Raw genomic sequence first — 19,344 nt, forward strand, 5'->3', positions numbered from 1 at the left:
AGAGGAAAATACCTCAGCGCCATTGTGGCAAGCTGATCGCTCAGAGAGGACGTCATGCTTACACGGGATTCAGGGAAACAGCTTTTCAGGGAGAGTTTTGTTTTCTTGCCCAAAGTTCAGCAAGATGATTGACACACCTTTCATAGATATTCCTCTTCCTTCTCTGGCCTGCAAGCGAACCTCCAGTGGATTTTTCTTTAAGCTTTTACAGGTTTAGACAACGATAACTCAGGTCAGGGGTGTCCAAACTTTTTGTCACACAAGCCAAAATTGTCGAATCAAAAGTAGTAGTGGTCCAAAAAAAACAAAAAACAAACAAGAAACGTAAAGTCAAGCAAATAAAGTAACAAGATTTTTAAAATTTTCTCAAAATTGATTTTTATTGTGGATCCAAAACTTGAGAGGGATTTTATCTGAGCCATTGCAGATATGAAACACAAAAAGGAGTAAACTTCCAGCAAAAATCTCAGAAAGATTTTAGAACAAAATTGGAAATCTCAGAGTTTCAAAAGTAAAAATCTTGTGACGTTAGGAATTTTTCTCAGTTTCAAAACTCAAAAATATCCAATGAGTTTTCTTTGCTGGAAATGATTGATGACTGTTTGTGCAATTCAACTCAAAAATGACACAAATTTGTCCCATAAATGGAGAGTTTTAATTTGTAAACTGGATAAAATTATCAGCAACAAAATTTTCTTACAAAATATTCACCTTTTTATAACCAAGTTAAACCTTGTTTATCCAGAGACTTTTACTGAAAAACCAGCTTTTATTCTTTCTTAAGAATGTGAAAAAAGTTTATTGGAAATAATTTTATTCAATTGAGCCCAAAAGAAACTAAAAACTACTTTCATTTAATACAGCAAAATCTGCCAGAGCATTTCAGATCGGGGAAAAACAGGAATTAATTTCCAGTGAAAAACTCATTGAAGCTTTTTGGAACAAATAAAGAAAATTTTCACCTTTTGAAACTCAGAAATTTCTAAGTGATTTCTAGAAAATTTCTGAGATTAATCAAAAAGATTCTTGGCATTTTCTCCTCCTGTCTACAATGGTCCGAATACGGTGTTGTTAAAATCTCTTTCAAGTTTTGGATCTAACATAAAAATCCATTTAGAAAAAAAACAATAAAATAAAAAAACGTTATCTTTATTTATTTTATTTTTTTTGGCCTACGTAATAAAACGCTTGGAGACCTCTGATCTTTATTCGAGTTTATCTCCATTTGGATCAATGATCACTTGGTTAAAACGACAAAGAAAATAACCAGTTTTCTCTCCAAACTTATGTCTTCATTATGACTTAAGGTCAATATGCAAAAGCACTTCTTTTATTCCTTCCATATCTGGCCCTAAAATACCTTCTATAGATAAATAAAAATTGTGAAGAACATTTTGATCGTATTTCACTGTGATTAAGAATCACGGTCTGATGGTGATATAAACAAGATAAAATGCAGCTTCAGTTACTTAACAGTAAAGTAAGTTTACAGAAATGACTATTTGATTGGAATTTAACTTTATCTAAGTATGTATATGTATAAAAGTGTAGTCCCTGGTTTTGCTTTGACGAGAGAAGAGCAAGGTGAGGGCGTGTAAAGACGAGAGCTGAATACGTGAGACGCACTTTTCAGAATTTATGATTTATGGAAGGACGTCTCATTAAAACATTTCATGCTTGCCTGAAATGAATTATAAAATAGATAGATTGCATGAAACAGCATAATGGAGATGTGTGGTACGTGATAATTTCTGTTCAACTCAAAGCAAGGACTTTTTCATCAAGCTAAATATACGATACCTTCACTTGAACAAAACTTTGTTATTCTGTCAGAAGATTTTTCACTTTTCCCACAAATTTTTTAAACTTATTTTGTGACTCTACTGTATCACAGCCAAACATTTTGGACTTTTTCTTACATTGGACCTTTTGGTTTTCCTGTGATAAGATCACTTTTCAAAAGCATCGACAGAATTGTAGTAAACAAAGACAATGTCATCAGCATACAGCCGGACTTTTAGTCTTTGAATATGGGAGACATTGAATGTTCTGATTTTTACCAAGTCAGAAAGTTGAACCTGAATGATAACAAAAACAATCACAAATAATAAATAATCTCATCAGTATTTTTTAATGCTTGTCAAACTCAACTAAAACATGTTTACGGCTGAAACATCAGCCTTTATAAAGATCAGCAATCGGCAAGAAAACTGTAATCTGTGCATCCCTATTTTTTTCTTATACTTTTATTACAGATATATTATAGTTACTGGGCTGCATTCAGCCCATTAAGATGTTCCTGTGGAGTCAAATAAATCATCTGGCTTGGAATAATTGATATTTTATGGGGTCTGCCACTGAATATTTTATACCCAGCCCATTAAGGATCCCTATTATGCTTCATTCAACAGGTTAGAATATGGTTAATACAAAATACATATATACATTTTTTTTCCACAAAATCATTCGTACATAACAAAATTTTAGTCTGCACAGTTCTGCTTATTAACTGTTCTAGCGCCGCTTGTCTGCTTTAAGTATAATTGCTGCTGATGCGCAATTATATGACTGTTATATGCTGTTAATTATACAACAGCAGTAAAACCAGCTGACCAAACATGCTGGGCTCGGTTGGGGTTGCTAGGAAACAGTGCAGTACCTGACTCGATTTCCAGACACCAAAAATATTAACTTGTTGACAAAAACAGCTGAATGTTTTTTTTAAAGGAAAAACAAACATTTTGGTGTTTTTAGAAGCAGAGGAGAGACAAATAGAAGTACAAAAATGTGCAAATTTTGAATAACGGGTCTCCTTAAAAGACTTTTTTATTTCCAGCAAAGGAGCTTTGTGAGGTCACTAATCTTGCAATGTTCAATATCAGAAAGCAATCCAGACAATGTGAAGAGCCGACAGGAAAAGAGGAATTTATCCATATTCAAGGCCATGTTGATCTGTTTATTTTGTCTCTGGCTCCTGTTCCTTTGTTTTGTATTTGAAGCTCTATTATAATCTACTTATGATCCACCAACACATACTTGTAATTTCCTTCCAGGTCTTCAGGTTTTATTGAAAACCCTTTTCAGCTGCGGAGCATTGATCCATGCACATAACAACCTGGTCAAACCATTTCATCCATCCTCTTTCATTCTGAGAGCATGTCAAGCATCTATTTCCCTTTGCATCTTATTTGAGTCTTTCTGTGTTTCTTTAAACAAATTCCCATTCAATCACAGCCTTTCTGGATGTAAACAATAAGGTCTCTGGTTGCACAAGAACTATTTCGCTGCTTTTTCACTAGACAGGTTCTGATATTTTTCTTCTTCCTCATCAGCATGTGAGCTTTCACTCATGTCAGGACGCCGCCTGATGCAGCCGAGTTTGTTATTAGTTGCTTCCTTCACTCAGCAGTAAACTGTGAGACAGGTTTTTGCCTGTGGGCGGTTCTGCGTAGAAGAACATCACACAACGTCTTCCAGTGTCGAAAACTAAACTGCGATGCGTCCCCTCCCCCGATCCCACCGCACCGGGAACAAATAGTAACAAAAAAGGGAGGCTTTTATTGGTGGAACGTTTTTCCTTTAGGAAGACCGCGGAGCAGAGTAATTTATTGTAATGATAAAACGAAGGAGGCAGCTGTGTGGGCTTGCTGAGCCGGTCTTTATTTCTGCCGGGAGGCGACGTGAAGCATGGCGAACGACCTCCACAACCTGCATTATGAAAAGAAAATTTGCTCTTTTTTGAAAAGGCCTGGTTTTGTTTACTTTCATACACAGAGCCATTAATAAGGCAGAGAAAGGAAGCCGGCCCACGGAGGAAAAGCCGTCTGCTGATGAAGGGGAAGCTCAGCCGTTTGTTTGAGGGTGATTTTGTCTTTGACTCCCATGATTCGCTACAGTAAAGTACACTGACTTTCTTTTCATGCATATTAAGCAGGTTAGAGGGTGAATTTGATGTGATGAAAGAATATTTGGAGTGTTTCATGCATGCAGATGAAGAACTGGTCAAACGTTTTCCTTCAGCTCCTGTTTCTGTTGTTTTCTGTCCTGCAGCTACTGCAAACAGGAAACTGAGGCTCTTCTCCTACTGAACGGGTTGCAAGTCCTTGAATATCTTTTCTAACATTCAGTTGCTTTTATATTCAGCATGAGAATGCACTAAGGTAACAATGCAGCAGAGCAGCAAACAATGTCTGCCGATTAACTTTGGCATCTTCAATCTCTTCAGGAGACATCCTGTCTTAAAATGACAGTTTTCTAGTCTTTACTTCAGCCTCACACTTTTAAATTTTACATTTTCTGCAGAGAAATAGATATTAACTTTTTTAGTCATTTAAACTATCACTACCACTTTTTTATTTGTATATTATTATGCTTCCTTGAACAGGTTAGAATACACAAAACATGTTGATTACATGCTTTGAAATTTTATTTCACACAAAATTATTCTTATGTAATAAGATTTTAGTCTGAGCAGTTCTGTGCATTTTGAGCTCTTTCCAGAATGAGGTGTATTAAGGCTTCTTGTCACTTTAAATCCAAAAACCTTCACTGGCCACGCCCCCAACTAAACATTCACACTCGCATGGGAAAATGGCGGCAAACAGATGCGCAATTATACAACCGTACATCTTTGAAAATCAGAAGTAGAGCGTCATGCACAACAAATAGGAATGCAGCAAGTGGTTTCTGAATGTTGAGTCATCAAGAGAATAGTTAGTTACAATGGCTGCTGGTTTTTCCAGCAGCCATTGTACAGTGTGTACAGCTGACTAAAAGTGCTGGGGTTGCTAAGTAACGGCGCCGTGTGACGCCGGGTAAAATTAGCCGTTTTCAAAACTGCTCATTTTCCAGACGCCAAAAAACATAAACTTATTGCCAAATAATGGCTTTGTGTTTTCTTTAAGCTATTGGGTTGTTTTTAGAAGCAGTAAAAACCCAAATGAACTTATAAAAACGTCCAAAATGTGAATTTTCCATAACAGGTCCCCTTTAAAGTTAGAAATGAAGTTATCTCTTCCAGCCATGGACAGTGGCAGGAATGTGGGAACCTTAACCCTGACCTGACTCAGATAATCCTGCTAATTCAGTGCCACAAAATGTCTCGTTCTGTTCTGTCGTGTTGGTTCTGGTGTCAGCAGAAAACATTCTGGACCTTTTACTTCCACGCTCTATTTAGAGTTAACAATGGGGACCCAGGAAACAAGCCAACAAACCTCTATAATTAAACTCTAGAGAGACCAATGAATGATTGATGACTGCTAGACTTTATTAAATCTAATAATTTTTAGAAACTTCATTACTTATTTGTTATTTGATGCGTTTCATTTCACATAATTAAATCGCAGGAGTTTAAGTGATTAAAGATTAAAGAAACTTAATATATGATGATGGTGTATTCAGTGATTGTAAATCCTTCTTTGAGAAATATGCATCATATAAATTTGTGATTAAACTGTTTCATAGTAAAGTCAAGATCACTGGTATAGCACATTTCAGCAATAAGGCAGTTCAAAGAGCTTTACAGCATACAAATATTATAAAGTCACCAATTATGAACCAAGCAATAAACATCATGTTTTGTTCAATGACATCATCAAAATTATCAAGCACATCAAATATAATATTGATCCAGCTACTATTAATCAAAGCCAACTCTAAACAGGTCGGTTTTTAGCCTTGATTTAAAGGAACTCAGTGTTTCAGCAGTTTTGCAGTTTTCTGGAAGCTTGTTGTATATTTGTAGACCGTAGAAAATGTTGTAACTCGTCCTCCATGTCTCTTGTTTCGACTCCAGTACATCGCAGCGTCGCAGAAACTGAATAAACACGTCTTTTCACCCAAAAAGGGAGCTTGCGATTTTTCAAACATATGTCTTGATCTGGAGAAAATAAGGTGAGATCCCTATTCTCTTATTTTTTTCTCAAAGTCCCCTTATGGCAGTCTTTCTCAAACTGTGGTCCCCAGACTACTGCTGGTCCCCAAGTTACTGCATGTAAACAGCCGTTTATTTGCCATGACGTGAGCTCAAAGTGCGATGCTCAGCTAGCTTACCAAAGGATTGTGTTTAAAAATAATAATGGACAAGTAGCTTAAGATTGGGTCACTAAAAAGAAAACCTGAAGACACCGGTGGAAAGTTTCTCAGGGTTACTTGCAGAACTTTTGTTTTTGAACATTATTTTGATACACACGTATGCAGTTCTAGGTTTGTGTCTGGGCTGAATGCGACATGATGGTGACGAGGCGGTGAGCAGCGCTGCGCCCCGCGCTGACTAACTGCATCACCTAAAATAAAATTATTTAAGGGCTACCTACTTTCTGAAAGAAAATGTCTGTTTTTACCAAAGCAACTCAAGTCTATTGTTCTTTTATTATACTACTAAATTACAAATAGCTCTAAAACATTATTAATGCAACACAACACTTGTAGTAAAGAACTGTTTTGATCGGAAAGCGTAGAATCCATACTTTTAGAATCTATAAATAACTTAAAACATCTGAGTAGTCGTGTCCATTAGGATAAACAAAGACAATAAGTTAAGAGACTAATATTTTCATTCCAGGTTGTATATATTAAGGTGTTGTTGAGTTAGGTGGTCTGTGAATGTTTGTTAATTGGGGTAAGTGATCCCCGGCCTTGAAAACTGTGAGTAACACTGACCTGAAAGGTAAGAGATTAATCATTTTAATTAATGGTCATTGACATAGTTTAGAGTTGAACATCTTTTTTAGACCAGGCATTGTTTTGAACATTACTTAAAGGTCTTTCAGTTCTGTAAAGGAAACAAGTTCCAGCCTAAAGCAGGTATAATTTATTTCTGTTTTATGATACTTTGTATTGTTTTTTTGATTGTTTTGAAGTGTTTACTAAAAGCTGTAAGTGAAACTTTCATCCTCAAACATTTCAGCTGCACTGAGTTTATTCTAGACGCCGGTGGGAAGGTTGTTCTGTTGCTTTCCTTTGTTTAGTCCTTTGATATGCATTACATTTTTTTGCAGGGATTAGTCTGTCATGCTGCAGTTCCTTAGGGGATAGAGATATTGAATTTTTACTCCCTTGAGTTCTTCTTTGTTTTTGGTTCAATATTCTGCACCATTTTCAAATCTCCTGTCTCTCAGGGGATTCCCCTTTCTATCACTATTTTCTGTGGCACTCCATCTTTGCTGCTGGTTTTTATCAACCCTATCAACCATTTTCCGCTCTGACCCTTTAAACCTTCCCCATTGCTCTGTTCGTCTCTCTCTCAGAAAGAGTTAATGACCTTGTATTCCTCCTGAAGCACCTCCAGTGAAGACACAGAGCAGTGGTGCTAAAAAGAAAGAAATAAAGCACACAGGGTCTCTTTTCCACAGTAAATTCAAGCTATTTTGAAGCATTTTCAGGGTAAGTTTTTAAACTTTTCAGCAACACACTTAGACAAAAATGAAAGAGTTTCAAATCACTTCGACTATTAATAGTCTTGTGACAGGATATAGGTAAAGTAAAATATAACAAAGATTATGTTTTGAAATGTCCCTTAAATACCTGAGTGGTTCAAGAACAAAACACTAATTTAACAAAAAAAATCCTATATATCCATATACATATGCCAACCTTTATCTCAATTACACAGATCAATAAGTAATTTATTTGGTTTTGTTTCAAACAATCGAAACAAATGGTGTTAGGGTAAATGACCTTAATGCATTAATTAAATGCTTGAACACAAAATACAAAGAAAGTTACAAAAAAACCATCTCAATTTCTGTAATTTAGCAAACAGAAATAATTCTGATGATTCTAATTGACCTAAAGCAAGAAAAGTTTAGTCTGATTTAACTTCAGACGGTGAGAAGAAAATGTGTCTTTGTCTTTTTATTGGGTTTATGAAAATATCTGGTTTCTACTGTAAAGAACGTTTTCCAAATTGAAGCTATTAGTCAAACGTTCGATTCCACCTTATTACAAAACAGCAGATTGAATATCAACCACTTTCAAGGACTTTTTTCAAGGATTTCAAGCACCTTTACGAACTCAGCTGAACTGACTTGATAATCTGGGATACAATGAGTTCCTGACGCTCTGAGTCACATTAAGCTCCGTTTAGGTGATGATGAGCAAAGAGAGAGAAGAGAATATCACTGCAAACAGGAAGAAATTTATTACCCTTGAGAGCTGCAGGAAATGTCAGGGTCACAAAGCGTGGTGGTGTCGCTGCCCATGATGTCGACACATTTTATTCCGCCTCTCTGTCATCATTATTTAGCCTTTTCTGTTGTGATGTCTCTGTGGAGACTTGACAACTTTGACGTCTGAGACCATTGTGAAATAAGACAATTATAACCTTTTAAGACAGTTATTCATGGAGCGCTAAATACAGAGAGAGTTTGAAACAAGACCTAAACGTAACATTAATCTGAGAATAATCTGAGAGATTAACTAAATATTTAGAGTCTGAGTTGTTGAATTTGCAGTCATGGGGAAAAAGAAAGATGTTGCCAATCAAAATGTTCTTTGTTAATTTAAAATCAGCAAGTCTCATCACTTTTATTAAAGCAAGTTTTTGCAGATTTCTAGCTTAAATTTATATTCTAGAGTTTAATTATTACTAGAAAACATTTAAGAGAGTTGAAAATCTTTCCAGGAGTGGATGTCAACTTCACCCCAGTTTTGTTGGGTCAAAGAAATTGCAAAATAAATTCAAAAGCTACATCTCAGATCCAGCCACCATTTTAGGAGAATTAGACTGAAGTTGAGCTTCAAGGTTTCTGGAAGAATTACTTTTAGACAGATGAGACCAAAGTACAAATGTTTGCCTCTAATACACAGAACTATATTTGTGGAAAGCCAAACATCATGTCAGCAAAAATACGTCATCACAACTGTTAAGCATGTTTGATGATGTGGGCTTTGATTTTTATTGAGTTGTTACTAGAGCTTTAGAATATTTTAAATTGCAGTAATCTTCACAATATCAGAGCTAAACGTTTTCAAAGTTAGCAAAAATGCTAAGGCGCTATATCAAGCATTAGCTCCGCTATTAGCACATAAGCGGAACTGAACCCACCACTGAAGATTACTAATTAAAACTTATTAGAACATTAGTGGTGGGCAATAAATCAAGACATGATCAATATCAGTACCAATATTCAATAGTTTCACTGAACTCCGATCCATAACCGCACTGCATTCTGGGGGATGTAGGCACAGGAAAGGCTTTAGCCATTCAACCTCTCGCAGCTAGCTTCGCAAAGTTGGTGGAATCAACTCACTCTCTCTTTGGTTACCTAGCAACTCACTCTCTTTTTGGTTACCTAGCAACTCACTCTCTTTTTGGTTACCTAGCAACAACCTGTTGAGTAACTGCCTGTCATGTTCCGTGTTTTTCTGTGTATTTATTTATTGTTTTCTGCGTCCGTGAGTCTCTTCGTTGTCCTGTCCTCCCCTTGATTGTTCCCAGGTGTGTCTCGTTTCTGTGATTACCCTCCCGTGTATTTAATGCCACCTGTGTGTCTGCGTCTCTGTCGGGTCCTTGTCAATTCAGTGTCTTGTCAGTGTCGAATGTGCGTTTAGTCCTTCGTCTTATCCATTGAATTTACCAGTTGCTACCGGCGTTGAGCTCTGGCTTCTGCTCAGTCGTGCTGCCTGGTTGTGTGGACTTATTCTGAACATTCATCATTAAAATCATTTATTTTTCACATCCTGGGTCTACAGCGTCTGCCTCACCACCCCTCACCGCACCACTTCGTGACACTGCCACCAGTATTTCAGATTTCTAAAACAAAAAACGAATCAATAATTATCGATATCGACTGATATGAAGCCTTTGTATCGTGTTTTTCAGCCATACCGTCCAGGCCTAATTAACATGTCTAAAGTAATAATACTTCAGTTACGTTTATTTTAAAAGAATTGCTAGGTCTAGCACTAAGTGTAATTTATTAAAAAGAAAACAATAATTAAATTTTTGAAGTATTTTTGAAGATTATTAAACAAAAGATTAAAAAGTCAGTGTCACATTATTATTTCTACATGGTCAAAAGCGTTACATTTAATAAAAATGAACAGAGAAAGCAGATGAAGACTCCTATTAAAAGGATAACATTTTAATGATGAGCGGTACGGTATCTTATTTTTCCTGACTTGTCCTCCCCTGCTGCGCCCTGCTTGATCTTGGCTGCTCTGTTTACTGACACTTTGCATGCAGAGAGCATCTATCATCCTATCTTGCTTCACACCCGCTGCATTTGTCCCCCTGTCAAGTTTACAGGGGAGGGAAAAAAAGCAAACACAAACACCCAAATGACCGAGCAGATGGTGCTAAATGACGGGAGCCAAAACAGAACATATTTTCCTGCTCTCGGCCTCCCTTCTGACGCGCGCCGAGCCCGGCTTCCACTGATCTCCTCGTCTCCGCCTGGCAACCGGCACTTTAATAATTCTCTCAGAGCAGAAGACGTTGTCTGTTGCTTTCATGCCCACCGCCTCCCCAGCAGTTTTCTCTCATTAATTCTGCATCCCTCCAGTGAGTCTGAGGCAAAGACTTTGAGGAGAAGACAGATGTTAATCTGTGTCCTTTAAAGTCTAAGGTAAATGTGTGTGAGGTGTTTGTTTTACAAGCAACCTTACATCCTTTGTGCCCTGAGCCGGACTGCCCAGTACCAATACAGCATACTCCTTTTCTGTTTTGTACTTCATTTTGGGGGAGAAATCTGGTCTGAACTGAAAAGATGACATCCATCTCACTTTGGATGCTGAAGCGCCAGCATCTAGATCTATGGATAGATTTATTAGTCATCAAAAAGCATGACACTCCACAGCTGAGAACATAAAGCAGGGTGGCAATGTTTATTGCTTTTATGTGGGATTTTCACTGCTGCCAGGCCTCTAAGCGAGTTTTCACACCTGATAGTCCGGTAGACTCGGTTCGATTGGGGACCAAAAATGCAACATTTGTTACATTTTCAGCTGCTGTGGTTCCCTTTAATACTGCAGTCCAAGCACTTTGAACACTCTGTTCCCCCTACTCACCTGTGGTGGCGCTGCACCAAGAACCACTGAAGGAAATGACACACAAACCTCTGAAGAAGACATGAATGCAACTTGCTTCTTCATGAAATGTAAACAAAAATGAAGTGATGTCAGATTTTAGTGATTGTAGGATTTCTCTTCTGTATTTGGTAAAAAACCAGGAGCCATTTCTTCCGAGACTACTGCATTTGTCTTGGTTGTATTTACCCAGAATGCACTGTGCTACGGACACCTTCCTGCTTTTGGAGCGGCCTCCGGTCCACTTGGTATTCACATACGGATTCAAATCGCACCAGAGTTCACTTCAACCGAACCGAGACCGATGTTTTTAGGAGTTCGCAGAGTTCTGTCTGCATCTGTTTGATTACACGTTCCCACCTCCAGAAACAAACTGGACTTTCTAGACAAACGAACTAGAATTGGATTAAAGCGGAGTAAACATGACCGGAAGAAACAAATACGGCAAATATGCGACAATAAACTGCGATTTTAATTATTTAGAGTACATTTATGGTTTGATACATAGCGCTCATCAATGCTGGACGATATAGAAAACCATGAAAAAAAAATCCAAGCTTTCAGGACTACTTTGAAGATAAAAATATATTTTTATCTGATTTTTTGTGTTTTTTATGGTTCTATGAAAATGTTGCGATACTAAATAAAAAATAGAACATGCTCTATTTTCATTTTGTACAAATGTTAGACAAAAATTACATATGTAAGTATAATGATTTCCTAAAAAAATCTAAAAATATATTTTACTTTTTGATTGCTCTGGTACAGTTAGTCACAGAGATTTAATTCATCCAAGATTTTTCAAGTTGTTTTGTGAAGATTTGTTGGGACTTACATGCAAATGTCTTATCCAGAAGCACTGATGAGGTTCAATCTGTAATGCTTGGGTGAAAAAGCTGAAGAAAAGTAAACATTTGTAAATTTTTTTGTTTGAAATAAAAATTTTGTAATATTACAAGGATAAAAAGAAAATCAGAGATCTGGAATATCAAGCAAAACTGATCTCTGATCAGATCCATAATAAAGTGATGTTAGAAAATAGGGTTTAACTAAATTAAATTACATTGCATCAACTCTGCAATATAAAAGAAAAGAAAAAGAAAAAAAAGCAGGAACTGTTTATGAGGATAAAATACGTTGAAAAAAATTGAGAAATTAGCAAAGGGATGAATTGATCTGTAATCACAAATTTTACTTTTTGTTTTGTTTTGCAGAGATTTTCTTGCTTGGTTTCATAATTTGCTTTTACTCAATTTACCTAAGCTGTGATCAGCGCAGGAACACTTCATGTTTGATTTACTCTTTCAGTGGAAATCTTCCATGTCTAATTTTTGGATTTTGGTCCCATTTTAAGCCTTAGCTGTCAAGATTTCCATGAATCAGCAGCAATTTTAGCTCAGGTTTAGCTCATGAAGTATTTCTAGTCTGCATATTTAGTTAATTTAAAAAAAAATTATTTTAACTCTAATAAATCTATGTTTTACTGCATTTATATGATGCTGTGTCATTCATATCTGATCATAAATCATAATTATGCTTACACCAGAAGTAGGCTACTTCTAGAAAAAGAATTAAACTAAACGACAGTCTAATTTGTTGAACGTTTTACATCCCAGAGGAAAAAATACAATATCTGTACAGTAGAAAGAAAGGTGTGTGTGTGTGTGGGTGTGTGTGTGTGTAACATTGTAGCCATTTAAGCTGTTAATTGAGGTCAACTGGCTGCACTCTAATGCCTGGAAAGTGAATCACAGTCAAACGCAGCCTTTCTCTCTGATAGTCATTTCAAACAATTACAGCCCACAGACGGTGTCATCCTCTCAGTCACACTCCGCTATAGCTTCAACGCTAGTTTCTCCTCCGCCCTTTGAAACAAGCAGGCCGATTTTTCAAAATGATTGTGTAAGCTCGTTTCTCATTTCAAAAGACAAAGCTAGATCCGTCAACGGCCCTGGACGTGAATCAAAGGCGCCCACACACAATTTTTGGCTACGTCTTAGGAAATTCAGCAGCTGTGATAATCCTCAGCGACACCATCGGCAGGATGACGTGATGCTAGGAGTTATTGTCGCCTTTTCTCGCCTATGTTGTTTCCCAGCATTTGACTACCGTATTTTCCGCACTATAAGGCGCACCACATTATAAGGCGCACCTTCAAAAAAATGGCCTATTTTAAAACTTTTTTCATATACAAGGTGCACCGAATAGATGCTACAGTAGAGGCTGGGGTTACGTTATGCATCCATTAGATGGAACTGCGCTAAAGGGAATGTCAACAAAACAGTCAGATAGGTCAGTCAAACTTTATTAATAGATTACAAACCAGCGTTCTGAAAACTCCGTTCATTCCCAAAATGAATAAACAGCTGTTTTATTATTTTCCCCGAGGTAAAGTAAGTGATGTGGTATTTTCGTGACACAGTTTATCTTTTAACAACAGCAAGGTATAACATGTAGTGGAGGGAACTTTTCCTCGATTCAAAAACACGTAAAATACAGTCTGATACTGTTACAGTAAATCAAACATTAGTGCAATCACAATATATATCCACTTCCACACCATTGATTCGTTCATGTTAAATTCTCTCGCTGCTGCTCTATTCCCGTGTTCTACTGCGTGACTGATCACCTTGAGCTTAAACTCTGCGTCGTAAGCGTGTCTCTTAATAGGAGCCATTTTGGGGTCTTTACACAAAACCCAGCATGCATCGCGCGCTTCTTCTTCTACGGGGGAAAATGAAGTCGGCGGCTGCTTTCCGTAGTTGCGAGACCTGTTGTGGCTCAATATTGGTCCATACATAAGACGCACCGGATTATAAGGCGCACTCTCGGCTTTTGAGAAAATTGAAGGTTTTTAGGTGCGCCTTATAGTGTGGAAAATACGGTAATAAATTATCTTTCAGTAAAACACAATGAAGTCCTACAAGTATGTACCTTTAGAAGCTATTTAAGGGTGCATTCACACCAACCCTGTTTTGTCTGACTTAAGCCAACTCTAGATCGATTGTCTTGAAAGTTCGGTTCGTTTGATGTGGACCAAAAAAAGCAAACTCTAGTCCACTTAAAAATCTCGGTCTCGGTTCCGTTGAAGTGAACTCTAGTGCAGTTCAAATGCAGATGTGAACACCAAGTGGACTGGAAACCACAACAAAAGAAAGAAGTGGACTGCAGCGCAGAGCATTCTGGGTAAATACAAATGTGTGATTGTAACACTAGCGAAGGAAATCGCTTGTTGTCTTTTACCAAAGACAAAAGAGAAATCATACAAACGCTGAAATCTGATGCCACTCTGTTTACATTTTGAGAAGGAAGTTGCGCTTATGTCTTCTGCAGAGGTTTTTGTGTAGTTTCCTTCAGTGGTTCTTGGTGCAGCGCCCCCCACAGGTGAGGAATGGGAACCACACCAACTGAAAATATAGAAAAATGTTATTTCCTTTTTATTTATTGTTTTTGGTTGTTGTGTTTTATTTTGGATATTTAAAATGTCTTCCAGTTCCAGTGTGGAGTACATTAACCTTTATTATTCTACGAGAGGGCAAACCTGCATTACTATGCCATTATATTTATATTGGATTAAAATGTTCTCTGGACATTTCAGGGACAATTTATCGTCCAGCAAAATCTGTTATTGTGAAAGACCTAACTGATGTTACCGTGTCCCGTTTTTAGCAGCCTGCACAAAAAATTTACTTTGTTATTTATGCATGGATGGAAGAAAAATATCATTTTTATCTGTTGTAAATGAAAAACATACAACAGGTCTTCCCGTTATTTGTTAGGTTACTTTTGTGCCAAAGAGGTTCAGTGACCTGCACTCTGATGCACAGAGCTATGTTGGTAACATTTATTTCATAAGGACTCTGCTTGCCGTATCTCACCTCAACCAAACCCAATAACCCAAAATGAGATCCAGTTTTATCACCTTGATATCAGCAGGTGTGCCAGATGTAATGTATGCATTCTGCACATGAGTTGGTAGTGACCCATGGAAACAGACCGCCTGTCAGATGTTCACAGCCTCACTATTTATGTTTCAGCAAAGCAAACATTAGGATGGTAAATATCAGACGTTTGTCGTCTGAAAGTGAAAATAAAAACCTTAAACATTCACGCTTTTGAACCACATGTAAGTTGAATGTGGAAAAATGAGTAAAACCTGTTATGTGGACTTTTATTCTGCAATACCAGCTACAGAACTGGACTGGATGAATCCAAGCAAGTGCACTTCTGTATTTCACTTGTGAAAAAAAAGTAGTAGTTGACTGCATAATTTATGTTCAGAATGAAGGAGAAAGAAAAATTACTGTACAGATAGAGTTCATCCAGAGTCCAAGAGATGACTTTTGGCCAATCTGGCAGAGCAGCATTGATTACAACGCTTCGTGTAATCAAATATGGAACAAGAATTAATTAAAGGTGTCCAGTTATGCTTCCTTGAACAGGTTAGTATAGGCATATGAGCTATAAAAAACATGTTCATTACATTTTTAGATGATGAGAATTCAGTTGTTTAGTTCTGTGTATGATCTGTTTTAAGGCTTCTTGTCACTTTAACTCCAAATAAGCTGTTGCTGGCCACACCCCCCAACTCAACGTTTACACTCGCACGTGAAAATGGCTGCAGAAAGATGCGCAATCATACAACCATACATCTTTGAAAAGCAAAAGTGGAGTCTCCTGCACAGCCAACATGAGTGCAACAAGTAGTTTCTGGATAGTAAGTCAACAACAAAACACTTGTCTTTTCCAGCAGCCATTGTACAGCGCATAAAACGGTAAAACCAGCTGACCAAACAATCTGGAGCTCCTCTTGGGTTGCTAGGTAATGGACTGAGCTGGGCTGGGGTTGCTAGGCAACGGCGCAGTGTGACTCAACCATCGGGAGGTTTTTGATTCGGCTCATTTTCCCGAAAACCATTAACTTAGTGAGAAAAAACTAATTACTAGTTGTTTTTTTAGAAGCACTTAAATCTAAGCACTTAAGTATAATTTCTGAAGTCTACCTAAGAGAACTCCAAAATATGGTTCAACACCTAACACAGCCTCAATTAGTAGCCAGATTCTGCAGGTGTGGAAAATGGATGAACGGATCTCCTGTTGTTTTGATTAAACTATATTTTCCCCTGGATTTTATGAAATCTTGATTTTTGAATTCTTGATTCCAAGATGAGAAAAGAATCCCACGATTATTCCAAACGGTGGCCAAGACAAGAGAAAGCTGCATGTCTTTTGGTAAAACAGGTGAGTCTGATCTATGCATTATTCAAGGTGAGTCTGAAGTGTCTTGGTAATCAAAGCCTAGTGCCAGCTGAGAGGCTTTTTCAACCAATGCCGCATAACAGATTATTGGCTTTGCCCTCGCAGAGGAGCAAAGTGTAGCAGGGTTGGTACCAGCAACAACACGGTGCTGTTACCTTCATGCACAACACCCATAAACCATTTATGAGGACTTAATTTGCATAAAATCAGACCGTGGTGTGTTTGAAGGTCTGAGAAGGTTGGCAGGGGTCTGAATACATTTGTCATAAGTGCAACTTTTCCACTCAAAAACGAGAGTGGAAAACAGCATGAGGTAAACTTGGAAATCCCTTCAACCTTTTCAGCATAATAATAAGGAGCCAATCTAAGACGGGCGAGTAAAAACCGAGGATTAGTGAATCTGATGAGGACCAATTTCAGAGATTTCTCCAGGGGCAGAGATCAAGACAAAGACCTAAGACCACCTATTACACACAGAACCGCTGATTATCATTGATTTAGAGCTCAATAATCAATTAATCTCACCTGGTTTGTTGAATAATTTAGAGCCGCTTTGAAACTGGAGCTATACCTTTTCAAAAACCGACAATAGGGAGTAATCCCACTAACCGTGGCGCCAGTAAGCTCTCCCTCGCTGCTCTTAAGCCACACCGGGTCCCCTCTCATACAGTAAAGGAGATTTATGGTGGCTCACATATAAATGTGCTTTGAATTCAATATGTAACACCCTCTCGCTCCTGGTTTTACAGGAGGCTTAGAGAGCACACTGTCGTGACTTTACATTTTTATTTTCGTCACGTCGATGGTAAATAATGCTCCACACAAATCAAAAACCCTAACCAGGGTGACAGATGGAATAATGAAGTGATTATTCTTCCTTTAAAGGGATATATTCTCATCTGTTTGGCACTTTTACTAAACACAGAGCTACATTTTCAGTTTTTATTATTTAAATATTTCCTTATTAAAACATTTTATGCATCTATAATGTGTTTAATCCAGAAATGTTGTAACTTTATGGGGAATGAGAGGCAGATACAGCGTGGGAGGCAAGAGTGGCTGATGCAAGCAAAACTGGAAGACTTTCATGATGAGAATATATTTACTGAGGTTTTGCAGTGAGATTTTTATTTATTATTTTGATTATTAGCGTAATGCTTTTCGAGTCTGACAGGAGTGGATAAGGGGAAGCTTTCTACTAACGATTATTTTTTTAAATCAATTATTCTGATGATTCACTGGATAAAAAAATTGCCACATTCTGCAGATTTTAAAAAATAATAATCTAAGCCTTTTTTAAATACAATATTAGAAATACATTAAAGCAAATAAACAAATAATTAATTCTTTAATAAGAAAGTAAACATTTTATTGCCTAAAATGTAATAAAATTTGTTTAGAAAACGCTAGGGCTGGACAATATGGCTGAAAAACATCACGTTATTATCAATAATTATTGATTATTGTTTTTTGTTTAATTATATGAAATTCTGCCAAATTAGTGTCATGATCTTTCCTGCTTTATCCACAGTTATCACTCCAAACCGTTGCTTATTTTTAAGCTGTTATGAGGCACAGTGGAAAAAACAGAAACTTCTGCTGCGCTATATACTCAACAGGTCGTTGCTAGGTAACCAAAATTTGGGCGGGAATTTGTAACTGCTTGTTACCCAGGAGGTTGTTGCTAGGTAACCAAAGAATTAGTAAGCTAGCTGAGGCCACCAACCTACATTAGCTCTACTAGGTTGAGAAGCTAAAACCTTTCCTCTGCCTACATCTCCCAGAATGCTGTGCAGTTCTGGATTGGAGTTTAGTGAATAATCTATACATTGAATATTCTATCAAATGTATTACCTATTGATCACATATCTATTGCGATATATTGTTATTGATTTATTGTCCAGCCCCATAAACACTTGATCATTTGTATCAACGTGAGAAGCTCAGTCGTTTCTGCTCGACTTATAAACAAAACGGAGTAGGTTTGATCTGCTGACAATATTTTTTATTAATAATAACTAGATAGCAAAAAGTGCTTAACAGACTTTTTTGCTGAATTTAAACCAGGTGAAGCTAAATCTACACCACTTGAGGAGCTCTGCGTAGAACATTAAAAAAATAATACTTTAATCTTGTATTCAAAATGTGTTCAATTTTTGTACAGTTTTGGCTTATTTTTTTCTATGAATTTGTCATTCTTTCAGCAAATGGCCTTTTTTGACTCTGTATACTCCAGATTAATCGATTAGTAATCAATTAATTAATCGCCATAAACCTTTCACTATAAAACTACAAGTACTTTGACTGTATAATTTTAAAATATGTATCAGTGGTGAAATGAAGGCGGTTGTTCCAGCTGCATTTCAAAAAGTTTATAATTATTAGCTGGGCATTTGGGCTAAGACACTGGAAACAAGAATGTACAATGTCTAATTTGGCCTTTAAGTCTTTGCTGGAATTACTATAATTTAAAAATCAAAGTTGCAGGAAAGTGCCAGCCCCACTTTAGAGTTAAAATTGACTCATGGAAGGTGGTATTTATCAGGGGAAACCCGCAGCGGAAACATGACTTATCAGTGGTGGAGAAGCTCTGGTTTTGGGGATTTCAACACTGTAGCCAGGAGGTGACTGCCGCACATTTCACACAGCGTTGTGTTTAATTGGAAGCGAATAGTTCACTTTCAATTTAAAGTTGAACATATAACACTGACAGGATGCATTACGACTGATGGGGCACAGAGCATTATGGGCGCACTCATTTTTCTTGCTTAGGACACAAATTTGAGATCCATCTTTGTCTGGACTGCGACCGTAAATGCATTATCTGACATGACGGAGTGACTGTTGCCTCGCATTAAGCAGCAAGCAGCATTTTATATCAAAGTGTCCTCTGCAGATTTATTGATAGTGTCTCCAAAAAAACAGCACACCAGAGAACAAACACCAGAAACAGTGTTTGAGATTCAAGATATGCAGCAGTTTGCAAAGTGTCCCGTCCAACTCAACATTTTAAACCACACAGTTTGATGGGTTTCGTTGGGATTTTGTATGATAGAC

The 19,344-nt window shown here is 37.3% G+C and overlaps 1 protein-coding gene across 1 annotated transcript in view; it reads right to left on the reverse strand.

Moving 5' to 3' along the window:
• Positions 1–19,344, reverse strand: part of st6galnac3 (ST6 (alpha-N-acetyl-neuraminyl-2,3-beta-galactosyl-1,3)-N-acetylgalactosaminide alpha-2,6-sialyltransferase 3) — a 94,310-nt gene that overhangs the window by 17,903 nt on the left and 57,063 nt on the right. The window lies entirely within an intron of this gene.

This window comes from Xiphophorus hellerii, chromosome 6 (assembly GCF_003331165.1).
Source record: "Xiphophorus hellerii strain 12219 chromosome 6, Xiphophorus_hellerii-4.1, whole genome shotgun sequence".
NCBI lineage: Eukaryota > Metazoa > Chordata > Actinopteri > Cyprinodontiformes > Poeciliidae > Xiphophorus > Xiphophorus hellerii.